This window comes from Lithobates pipiens, unplaced genomic scaffold (genome assembly GCF_037356315.1).
Source record: "Lithobates pipiens isolate NorthernLeopardFrog02 unplaced genomic scaffold, aLitPip1_a1.2 Scaffold_8, whole genome shotgun sequence".
Lineage (NCBI taxonomy): Eukaryota > Metazoa > Chordata > Amphibia > Anura > Ranidae > Lithobates > Lithobates pipiens.
In genome coordinates, this window is record NW_027507903.1 from 108,572,133 (window position 1) to 108,584,374 (window position 12,242).

General features: G+C 44.6%; 1 protein-coding gene across 1 annotated transcript in view; it reads left to right on the forward strand.

Moving 5' to 3' along the window:
* The first annotated feature begins 6,920 nt into the window (after positions 1-6,920).
* Positions 6,921-12,242, forward strand: part of CSK (C-terminal Src kinase) — a 178,227-nt gene continuing 172,905 nt past the window's right edge. The window contains exon 1 of the mRNA XM_077471049.1: positions 6,921-7,287. The gene's annotated coding sequence lies outside the window, so the exon portion shown is untranslated. The remainder of the gene's footprint in view (positions 7,288-12,242) is intronic.

The following is a 12,242-nucleotide window of genomic DNA, read 5'->3' on the forward strand; positions in this document are numbered from 1 at the left end:
TTTTGTGCAGGGACTGTTCTAAACACGGGAAACACATGCCACTTTACAGGCATACTATAGTCACCCCTCAGGTACGATATTTAAAGGAATATTTCACTTTTATTTTTTCACTTTAAGCATTATTAAAATAACTGCTCCCGAAAAAACTTCAGTTTTTAAAACTTTTTTTTGCATTGATACATGTTCTTCTGGGGGTCCCCAAACACTTTTTAGGACAATAACTTGCATATTAGCCTTTAAAATTTGCACTTTTGACTTTTCACGTCCGGGTCCCATAGACTTTAACGGTGTTCGAATGTTCGTGCAAACTTTCGGTCCGTTTGCATGTTCTGCCGCAAACCAAACCGGGGGGTGTTCGGCTCATCCCTACTGTCCACTAATTAAAGCATTTCTTTCTTCTTCTTAAACCCCCCCCCCCCTAGTTTCAGATCCTGCCCTCACCTCCCTGTTTGCCAGTAACTCCATTCACTTGTGGGGTCCTTATTGAGCCACCCGTTCGTGGGGTGAGCATGTGTTTTCATGCCATGGCCAGGGGGCCAAAGAGGCCCAGGCAGGGCACTTTGCATTCTGGGACATGTAGTCCTAAGGAAGGGGATCAGAGGACTTTCAAGGAATTGATCAGCACTCAACTGGCTGGGCATTTGGAGAAGATGTGCACAGGAACCCGGGGGGCTGCAGTGGAGAATCTACTAATTGTGTTCCTGGACAGTTTTTTTAACAACCTTTTCTTGCTGCTGCTTAGATCAAGTGTATTCATGACAGGAAGGTGAGACTTCATTGCTGCAATAAAGCAGTATTAAAGAAGAAGTAAACTTCCATCTCTAAAGCGGAGTTCCACCCAAAAATGTAACTTCCGCTGATCTAATTCCTCCTCCCCTCCGGTGTCACATTTGCCACCTTTCAGCGGGGAGGCGGGAGCAGATACCTGTTTAATCCAGGTATTTGCTCCCACTTTTGGGCATAGATCGTCACTGGCTCCACGGTGATCTATGCCATGCCTGGCCCCTCCCCTCCACTGTCTTCTGTGAGACACAAAGGTCCCAGAAGACAGCAGGGACCAGTGAGGATGTGAAGCGCGACTCGCGCTAGCACAGTAGGGAACCAGGCTGTGAAGCCGCAGGGCTTCACTTCCTGATTCCCTTACCGAAGATGGCGGCGCAGGCTCCCTTGACAGGTAAGAGTCCATATTTTAAAAGTCAGCAGCTGCAGTATTTGTAGCTGCTGACTTTTAAAAAAAAACTAATAATAATTTAGAGGCAGTCCGCTTTAAGTTTTACCTATAGGTAAGCCTATAACAAGGCTTACCTATAGGTAGTGTAAATATCTCCTAAACGTGTGCCGTTTAGGAGATATTTACTGTATATGCAGACAGTGACATCACTGGTGCATGCACTCTGAAGGAACAGCCAGCCATGCCATTTCTTGAGAGCCCTGTGCCGTGACCGGTGGCACGCACATGCGTGGGAATGATGTCATTGCAGCTCCTGCCAGTCACAGAGCCGGAGTCCGTGAACCCGAAACCAAGACCAGGTGAAGGTGGACGCCGTCTCCAGCAATGACATTGCATCGTTGGAAGGCTTTGTTTTGAGATAAGTTTCACATAATGTGCTAGTATGCACATTATGCCTTTCCCTTGCAGTAGAGCTGCATGATTAACGGTTATAAATTTGTGATCACGATTCAACCCCCCCTCTTGAGGCCTGGTTCACATCCATGCAAGGTACAGCTTGCAGTTTGCATATTCCAGGTGCACTTTGCGTTTTCCAATGCACATTTTTGATCCATTGAAATCTATGGAACCGGTAGAAGTCCATCTCGGACAAAACGTGTAGGGACGGTTTTTACGCTCCCCATATTGCTTTTAAGAATTTTGTGATCACTACTTTTATTTTTTATCTTTATTACTACTTGTTGCTGAAATTTAGTTAAATTGTTGGTATTTTATGCAAATAAAAAAGCCATAATATCTTTTTGACCTTCACTATTGGGAGTGTGTCTTTTTATGTTTTTCATGACATCTGCTCCATGAATGTATTGACCATTTTGAAAGATATATCATTATTGGACCTCCTCGGCACCCCGGTTCTGGCCTCTATGATTTTCCAGATGATGTACATCGATCAATGTTGGCGGAGGATTCCCTGTGACCTGCTCTCCATTCTATGCCTGTTTGATCTGGTGTCATTGACACACAGGTCTACCAACTCTGGAAAGAGTATTTAATTATATCTACCTTCGTGGATGCCATTATCCTCTGAAGTACAGTTGGCTGTCGTTTTCCCTTGTTTGTGGTTGACTTCGGATCCATGGTGGCCTTATTATCCCTCTAGATGGACTTCTAGTGGACTTATTTATACTAAATATATCACTGGTTTATTTCACATTTATTAGCACTACATTTTTCTTTTCTTTTTGTCACATGAATTTTTGTCACATTCGTATGTAGCTGCTTTTTGTAATATTGTTTTCACTTTTTTATTGCGCAGTAATTTTTTCCCTTTTTTACAGTTTGAATAAATGAAAGCTGACCATTGTAAGCACCTCTGTCGATGGTAAAAGGTTTGGCTCAATCCTCTAACTGCTACATATGCAGGAGAGCTTTTTTTTTTTTTTTTTTAAATCAACAGGCTTACATCACTGGGTAAAAATAAAGCCTAAAAAAAACAAAACAAATGCAACCACCACATCTAAGAATTGGTAAACTGCATTATGATGTGTTTGCTTTTGGGTTTAACCACTTTGTGCCCGCGCTATAGCCAAAAGATGGCTACAGCGTGGACGCTAACTGCCTGTTTACTTCCGCAATGCGCGCTCCTGCGATCGTGCATCGGGGAAGTTCTGTGCTGGCCGTGTCTTTTGGACACAGACAGTCACAGATCGCTGTAAATGGCCAAACACAGCGGCCATTTACAGCGCTATAGGCGTGTCCAATGAGAGATCATCTCTCATCGCCGGCTCTCCCTCCTCACACAGAGACAGCGTGTGAGGAGGGAGAGATGAACCGCTGAGAGATGCAGCGGTTAGTGGGGAAAAAAAATAATAAAAATAAAAAAACGAAAATAAAGTGCCCATCTGTCCCCACTGCTACCTGTCCCCATCTGCCCCCAGTGCCACCTGTCAGTGCCATCTGCCCCCAGTGCCACCTGTCAGTGCCATCTGCCCCTAGTGCCACCTGTCATCAGTGTAATCTGTCGTCAGTGCCATCTGTCCCCAGTGCCACGTATAAGTGCCATCTCTCATCAGTGCCATGTATAAGTGCCATCTGTCATCAGTGCTACGTGTCATCAGTGCCACATAGTGCCATCTGTCATCAGTGCCACATCAGTGCCACGTGTCATCAGTGCCACATAGTGCCATCTGTCATCAGTGCCATATCAGTGTCATGTGTCATCAGTGCCACATATTAGTGCCATCTGTCATCAGTGCCACGTATCAGTGCCATTTGTCATCAGTGACACCTGTCAGTGTCACGTGCCATCTGTTATCAGTGTCACGTGTCATCAATGCCAGGTATCAGTGCCACCTGTTATCAGTGTCATGTGTCTTCAGTGCCACGTATTAGTGCCATCTGTCATCAGTGCCACGTATCAGTGCCATCTGTCAGTGTCACGTGCCATCTGTTATCAGTGTCACGTGTCCTCAATGCTAGGTATCAGTGCCATCTGTCATCAGTGTCACGTGTCATCAGTGCCATCTGTCATCAGTGCCACATCAGTGTCACATGTTATTGTCCTGGTGCTCCAGGGCCTGCAAAAGTGTAATAGGTAGTCAACAAGTTAGATGTGTAATTAAAAACGTGTAATTAGAAAAGAACCTATGACAATGACAATTAATTTTCCAAAGAATTGTGGGAAAAAATGACAACATTAAGGCTGGGTTCACACCATAGCGATGCGGGAACGCCGCGAATCCGCGGCGTTTTCCCGCATCGCATTACTCCCGCCGGCAGTTCACACTGCCCTATGCGAACGGCTGGGAGTGTCAATGATATGTTAATGACACCCCCAGATCCGTCCGCATATCGCAGTGCGATCTGCCGACTCGCACAGGAATTGGATCGCATGGTGTGAACACCCATGCGATCCGATTCTGTTGCGGACCAAAAAAAGGGTCCCGTGCGAGTTTGCTGCGGGAGCGATGCAAATTCAGCCATACTATCTGTATGGCTGAACTCGCATCGCTACGGAGATCGGATGTGATTTGCACTGCAGTGCGGGTGCGAATCACATCCGGATCTCCCCCCGCAGCAGTGTGAACCCAGCCTAAAAGGCTCACCATTCCTCTTACTAAATACCTTGGAATGTCTACTTTCAAAAAAGGGGTCATTTTGGGGGTATTTGTACTTTCCTGGCTTGTTCGGGTCGCAAGAAATGAGATAGGCCACCAGTACATCAGATGTGATCAATTTTATTATGATTTGCACCACAGCTTGTAGACTCTCTAACTTTCACAAAGACCAAATAATATCCACTAATTTGGGTTATTTTTACCAAAGATATATTTATAATTTGCAAAATTTTATCACAGAAACAAAGAAAAATGTTTTTTTTTTTAAATTAAGTATTTTTTAATTTATAGCGCAAAAAATAAAAAACTCAGAGGTGATCAAATACCACCAAAAGAAAGCTCTATTTGTGGGAAAAAAGGACAAAAAAATAATTTGGGTACAGTATTACATGACTGAGTAATTGTCATTCAAAGTGTGAGAGCACCGAAAGCTGAAAATTGGTCTGGGCAGGAGGGGGGTTTAAGTGCCCAGTTGTCAAGTGGTTAAAGGAGAAGTGTGGGAATAAAAATAAACAAACATTCACACTCCCCTCCATGCTGCCTATAAGCCGTAGAGATGGGCAATCGAATGAATGTGATTTACGTAGTTGTCAGGCCTGCTCTGCCCCTCTAGCTATCACGGGAGCGATGGATTGCAGTGGGGTGGGAGCGGCTGGCTCAAGATCTCATCAGTGCCCAGAGAGACTGTGCCAGATAATGGTCAGGCATCTGGGTGGATCCCAGCATTATTGTCGGGCTCCCTCTAGATCCTGGAGCTGCTCTAAGATGTTAGACAACAGCAAGAGACCTAGGGTTACCACCTCATCCATTTTAAAACTAGGGTACCAAGCATTTGCACAAGTACTTGTTAGACAATCAGGAATGATCGGTGTGGTGGTGGCGGGGGGGGGGGGTGTGGTTTACAAGCACCGATCTCCCTGCGCAGCTTTCAATAAATCAAATGACAGCTGCTTCTCCTCTCCCTCCTGCGGCTGCTTTATAGAAAGCTGCGCAGGGAGATTGGTGCTTTTAACTCCCCCCACCGCCGCACTGATCGTTCCTGACTGTCCCCTAGACATGTGAAATTAGTTTACTTCCAAATTTGTTCTTTAACAAATTTTGACAAATTCGTTAATTCTGCAATTTCCAAATTTTTTAATTTCTGAATTTCCTGAATTTTCAGAAATTCGAAATTCGGAAATTAGAAAATTCGAAATAAGGAAATTCAAAAATTTGAAGTTAGGAAATTTGAATATTCGAAATGTCATAAATTTGAAAATTCAAAAATGTGGAAATGTGAAAATCCAAAAATAAGAATGAAAATCTGATAATTCAAAAACCCAAAAATCTGAAATAATAACTAAGAATAAATATTAAATTATAGGTATTGGAATTTCCTTTAAAATTTGGCTGTTAGTGAACGTAACGAGTATGAATGTATCCGAAGTTACGAATTATCTGAAATAACAAATGCTGTATCTAAATTAACGATCTAATAATAATAAACAATAATAATAATAAAACCTTTTTATTTTTATTATTATTTATTATTAATTTATTCCATTTCATTTGTTTCGATGCAGCATTCGTTATTTCGGATAATTCGTAACTTCAGATGAATATGTATTCATTACTTTCACAAATTTGAAAGGAAATGCCAATACCTATAATTGAATAGGTTATTATTAGTTATTATTTCAAATTTTTATGATTTTCTTTTTTTTCAGATTCTCAAATTTTCTGATTTTCAAATTTTAGAATTTTTGAATTCTGAAAATTTGAAAATTTTGAAAATTTGAAAATTTTGAAAATTTGAAAATTTTGAAATTTGAAAATTTTGAAATTCGAAAATTTGGAAATTTTAAAATTTGGAATTCAGAAATTTGGAATCTGAAAATTTGAAATTTGGAAATTTGAAGGTTCGAAAATGTAAAATTTGAAAATTCAAAAATGTGAAATTTGGAAATTTGAAAGTTCGAAAATTCCAAATTTGAAATTCAAAAATTTGGAAATTTAAAAATTTAAAATTTTGAAATTTGAAATGTGGAACTCAAAAATTAAAAAAAATCGAAATTCGAAAATTTGGAAATTTTAAAATTCAAAACTTCGAAATTTGAAAATTCGGAAATCGAAAATGCAAAACTTCAAAATTCGGAAATTCGAAAACTGGAAAATCGACAATTATAAAATCCGAAAATTCGAAATTTGAAAATCTGAATTTTCGGATTTCCGAATTTCCCAAAAAAAAGCGAAAAAATAATGTCTCAAAAAAGTGGTATTAAAACCACGCACATATTAATTACACAGGTTCTGGGGCTAATTTAATGCAGATAAGGCACTAGAGACCTGGCTGTGACCCAAAAGAGAGGTAGGGGCAAAAACAGCTTTGGCCACACTTCTCTTTTAATATTACTTTAGCTGTATTTGTCTGGCATCTTATTATAACCATTTCTCTTCTGCCTTTTTTGGGCATTTCAATCCTCTGTAAACAGAACATATATACGTAAGCCCCTTCAAATATTCGGCATTGCCTCCGGTCACGTCATGACGTAATAAGCATCAGACAACCGAGTTCAAGCGTCTTCCTTGCCAACCACACCATGGCGGGGAGGAGGCGGAGCGGGTCACGCCCTGCACCCATGCTCGGTTGGCGCATGCGCAGAGCTGCGCTGGGCTGTAGCACCGTTTCCTCTGTCAGGGCCGCATCTGAGGAGACAACTGAACGGAGCGGGAGGCCTCTGTGTGAGTGGGGCGGCGGCGTGTTCTAGCGGCAGGCTCCCCGGAGAGTGCGGCCATTATAGGTCTATCAGCCCCTTCTCCCTTCTACGTCTGACCATTACTGCCTGTACTGGAATTGTCTGCACTCCCCTTCCCATAGGAGGACCGACCACCCGGAGCACTCTGCCTGCCATTGTATTCTGCAGACCCCTTCCCCCTCCACCCCCGGGCTGTATGCTGCAGGCCCCCTTGGTGTCAGCTCTTCCCAGCCCTTCTTCAATGGGACACCCCGGACTGCTCCAGGTAATGATGAGCATTGTGTGCCTGCCATTGTCATCTGTCATTAACCATTTTATAGCTGCAACATCTGCCTTCATCTGATATGACATTGTATTGTCACCACCAGCGGCTTGTTATGGGGGGGGGGGGGGGCACAGCACCGATGGGGACCCCTCACCATTACCGGGGGGCACCACATAGCACTGATGGGGACCCCTCACCAACACCAGGGTCACCACACAGCTCCGATGGGTACCCCTCACCAACACCGGGGGGCACCACACAGCGGCGATGGGGACCCCTAACCAGCACTGGGGGGCACCACACAGCTCTGACGGGGACCTGTTACGGGGGGGGGGGGGACCACAGCTCCGATGGGGTCCCCTCGCCAACACCAGGGTCACCACACAGCTCCGATGGGGACCCCTCACCAACACCGGGGGGCACCACACAGCTCCGATGGGGATCCGTTACCGGGGGAGGCACAGCTCCGATGGGGTCCCCCTACCAACATCGGGATCACCACATAGCTCCGATGGGGACCCGTTATTGGGGGAGGGACACAGCTCTGATGGGGTCTCCTCACCAACACCAGGGGGCACTACACAGCTCCAATGGGAACCCCTCACCAACACCGGGGGGGCACCACACAGCTTCGATGGGGACCCCTCACCAACACCGGGGGGGCACCACACAGCTTCGATGGGGACCCCTCACCAACACCAGGGGCTCATTGCACAGTTCCAATAGGGACCCGACACCACACAGCTCCGATGGGGACCCCTTGGCCCACGCAGCTCCGATAGGGACATTCTTTCATTATTGGGGGGAACCACACGGCTCCGATGGGGAACCCTCACCAACACCGGGGGCACATTGCACAGCTCCAGTAGGGACCCGATACCTCACAGATCCTATGGGGACCCATTGTCATTACCTGGGAGGGGGCCCCTACACAGCTCCGATGGGGACCCTCTTTCATTATATGGTAGGTACACCACACAGCTCTGATGGGGACCCTCTTTCATTATCGGGGGGCTACACAACACAGCTCCGATGGGGACCCTCTTTCATTATTGGGGGGTACACCACACAGCTCCGATGGGGATCCTCTTTCATTATTGGGGGGTACACCACACAGCTCCGATGGGGACCCTCTTTCACTATCGGAGGGGAACACCACACAGTTACGATGGGGACCCTCTTTCATTTTCGGGGGTACACACAGCTCCGATGGGGACCCTCTTTCATTATGGGGGGGTGAACACCACACAGCTCCAATGGGGACCTCTTGCCAACACCAGGGGGGTCATTGCATAGCTCCTATGGGGACCTCTTGCCATTACCTGAGAGGACACCACACAGCTCCGATGGGGACCCTCACCGGGGGGGGGGGGGGCTTCAGGGTTGACAACACCACACAGCTCCGATGGGGACCATCACCGGGGGGGGGTTGACAACACCACACAGCTCCGATGGGGACCATCACCGGGGGGGGGTTGACAACACCACACAGCTCTGATGGGGACCATCACTGGGGGGGGGGGGGGTTGACAACACCACACAGCTCTGATGGGGACCATCATTGGGGGGGGGGGGGGTTGACAACACCACACAGCTCTGATGGGGACCATCATTGGGGGGGGGGGGGGGGTTGACAACACCACACAGCTCTGATGGGGGCCCTCCAGCATCACTGGGGGCTCTGCGTGGGGGGGGGGGGGTTGTCTGAGCATCTGAGTGAAAAAGTCCTATAAAGTCTTGGGGCCCATTCACACATGTACAGTGACTGGTGATGTTCTGCTCGTATTCAACACCATTCACCAGGAGGGCACATAAACAATTGTTTTCTGGTGTGCCCGATTCATACACCAATTCAGCACATCAGATGGTGCTACAGCTCAGCACAGTGCAATGGAGTGTAACTTTGTACACTCTCCAAGTTAAAAACATGTAAACAGCACATTTCACCCACAAGAGACACCAACCTGCACACTAAAATGGAGTGTTCTAGTGACACTTATGTTAAAAGGCCCTTGGGGAGACTTGCCTTGTTTTATTATTTGTCAGATTTTTTTCATCTGTGGTATTTGAGTCCAAGATATATGTGTATGGTATGATTATCTATTGTAGCATGGAAGCAGGTTTTCTCCCCGTAGTGAATCTTTATTTTAGACATGTGACTGTGATTGGATGTAGCTAAAAATAGCTGTCACTTTATTGAATGTAAAGATCCTTATCTTGGTGTGTTGGCTTTGTGATTTCGTTTGACAATTATAACAAAATCTATTGTACAAAATACATCAGGGGGAATTTTATCACAACTGGAGCAGCTGTGCATGGCAGCCAATCAGGGTTTTTTTTTCATTTTCAAGGCCTCACTGAACAAGCTGAGCAGAAAAGCTGGTTGTTGGGCACAGTGTCTCCAGATTCTGTCTTCTCCAGTTTTAATAAATTACCCCATTGTCTCTATTGCATATTCATATTTACTCTATGAACACTGTAAGTAAGATGTTTCTGTGTTGTGTACCATGTTGGTCCAGTGAAAAATCTGCGTGAAGGTTTGTAGATGATGGTAGAGTTGCCAATAGTGCTTTACCTGGGGCTTTTTATTTTATTTTTTTATTCTGCACATACTAAGTACAGGCATACCCCACTTTTAAGTACACAATGGGACCAGAGCATGTATGTAAAACGAAAATGTACTTAAAGCGGAGGTTCGCACTAAAATGGTACCTCCGCTTTTTGTAACCCTCCCCTCGTGTCACATTTGCCACCTTTTGGGGGAGGGGGGGGTGCAGATACAGCAGGTATTTGCACCCACTTCTGGGCATAGACTCCCACGGGCCTCATTCCCCCCCCCACACTGTCTGCTGGGAAACGCATGGATCCCAGAGACAGCGGGGCCATCCGGATTGCGCAGCGCGACTCACGCATACGCAGTAGGGAAGTGAAACCGCAAGACTTCATTTCCTGATTCCCTTACCGAAGATGGCGGCGGCAGCACCCAAGAGCTGAGCGACAGATCGGCTTTGGGTGCTGACGTCGCGGGCGCCCTGGACAGGCAAGGGTTCATATTGTAAAAGTCAGCAGCTGCAGTATTTGTAGCTACTGACTTTAAAAAAAAAAAAAAAATTAACATTTTTGGCGGACCTCCACTATAAAGTGAAGCAATACCCCCCCTTTTTTTTTTTTTTTTTTCTCAATGCTTGTACTGCATTGCAATAGTCATTTACAGGCATAACTGATTACCTAGGCAACATGACCGACCCCAAAACCAGATATGTTGTAACCCTGGGTCCCCTCTCGGTGCTCCTCAAGTTTGATGTCCCTGTCACCTATGGTTCAGGAGCAGTGGCATGTCAAGTTGACCAAGATTTCCCATAGACGTGAGTGTACGTAAAGCGAGGTATGCCTGTATGACACCACACACTCACACTCACACTGACTATGGGGTTAATTTACTAAGACTGGAGAGTGCACAATCTGATGCAGCTGTGCATAGTAGCCAATCCGCTTCTAACTTCAGCTTGTTCAATCAAGTTTTGGCAAAAAAAAAAACCTGGAAGTTGATTTCTATGCAGAGCTGCACCAGATGTTTCACTCTCTAGTTTTAGTATATCAACCCCAGTGTGTGTGTGTGTCAGCTTGCAGTGTGTACATGTCATTTGAAGTATTTTTAAATGACTGACAACAAAGGACAATGCCTCACACTTTGGCTCATGAGGGCTTGTTGTGACTGGCTTGTCTTGCCCCGGTGAGGTCTTCTACGCCTAATGTATTTTCAATAATTAACTTCATGTGTGCAAGAGGCTTAGTGAAGAATCGTCACATTCTCCCTTTCATTTTCTAACCTGCAGTAGAAATGTGTTGGTTGAGGGTTGTGTTCCCTGCTATGGTGAGGGCACAAGGTTTTTAATGGGGGGTTTTGGCTGCAATCAGATTGGACATTTGTGATCTTATCTTTTTGAATGTCTGTCCCTCAGACCTTGGCACAGATTCTATAAATCCTGACCACTTTGATACAATGTCCAGCTTGTTGCAAGATCTTTGCATGCAATGTTTAAAATAAAGCTAATAATTTAACTGGATTGATAACCACCGGCATGGTTTTATTTTTGTATGGAAAGTTTGGGTGCTTTTACATGGTACTGATGTTTGAACATCAGTTTTCCTGCCCAAAATTTCTTGCTTTTATTTTGTGCTTATTTGCATTTACGCAAGTAAATGACATTTTAGCTGGTGGCATGGGATTTTATGTGTATAAGCAACTGAAATTAACGTTTTACGCATGTGAAATACTGACCGATAACTCAGATTTCTGTATTTATTTATTTATTTATTTATTTTTTTACACTTCCTATATGCACCGCATGTTTTTGCAATAGTGTATACAGGCACATTGAAACCGGCTGCATTTAGATCAGTAAGGCCCCTTTTATACATGCAGGATAGTTCATTTCATCAGTTCAGTCACATCAAAATACATAAAGTATTCATCAGGTTTTTCATTCATACTCATCTGGTGTGTTTTTTTAAATTTATTTATTTATTTTTTTACATCCACTACCAATGCAAAAAACAGATGAAAAACTGACCATTTGTTGCTCAACTGACCAAAACTGACCATCCATTTTTCGTATGGATCCATTTTTTTTAACAGAAGACAAAGAAAGCTTTGAGCAGTTAAAAAAAAAAAAAACAGATGACGGATGCCGATGTAAATGGATGATCGTCCATTTATATCCGTTTTAACATAGAGAGGCATTGATGTCCATTTTTTCATCCGTCAACAGATGAATGAAAAACAGACAAACGGACAGCATGTTTGAAAGTGGCTTTATGCAAAAAAAAAAAAAAAACTCCTCTTATAAACGCTGAGTTTTTACGCAGTAACAAGCAAAAGGCTTTAGGGGCCTTTCACACGGGTGGTCGCCCTACTGACTCCGCTTTGCTCAGTGGGAGATCGATCTGCTGGT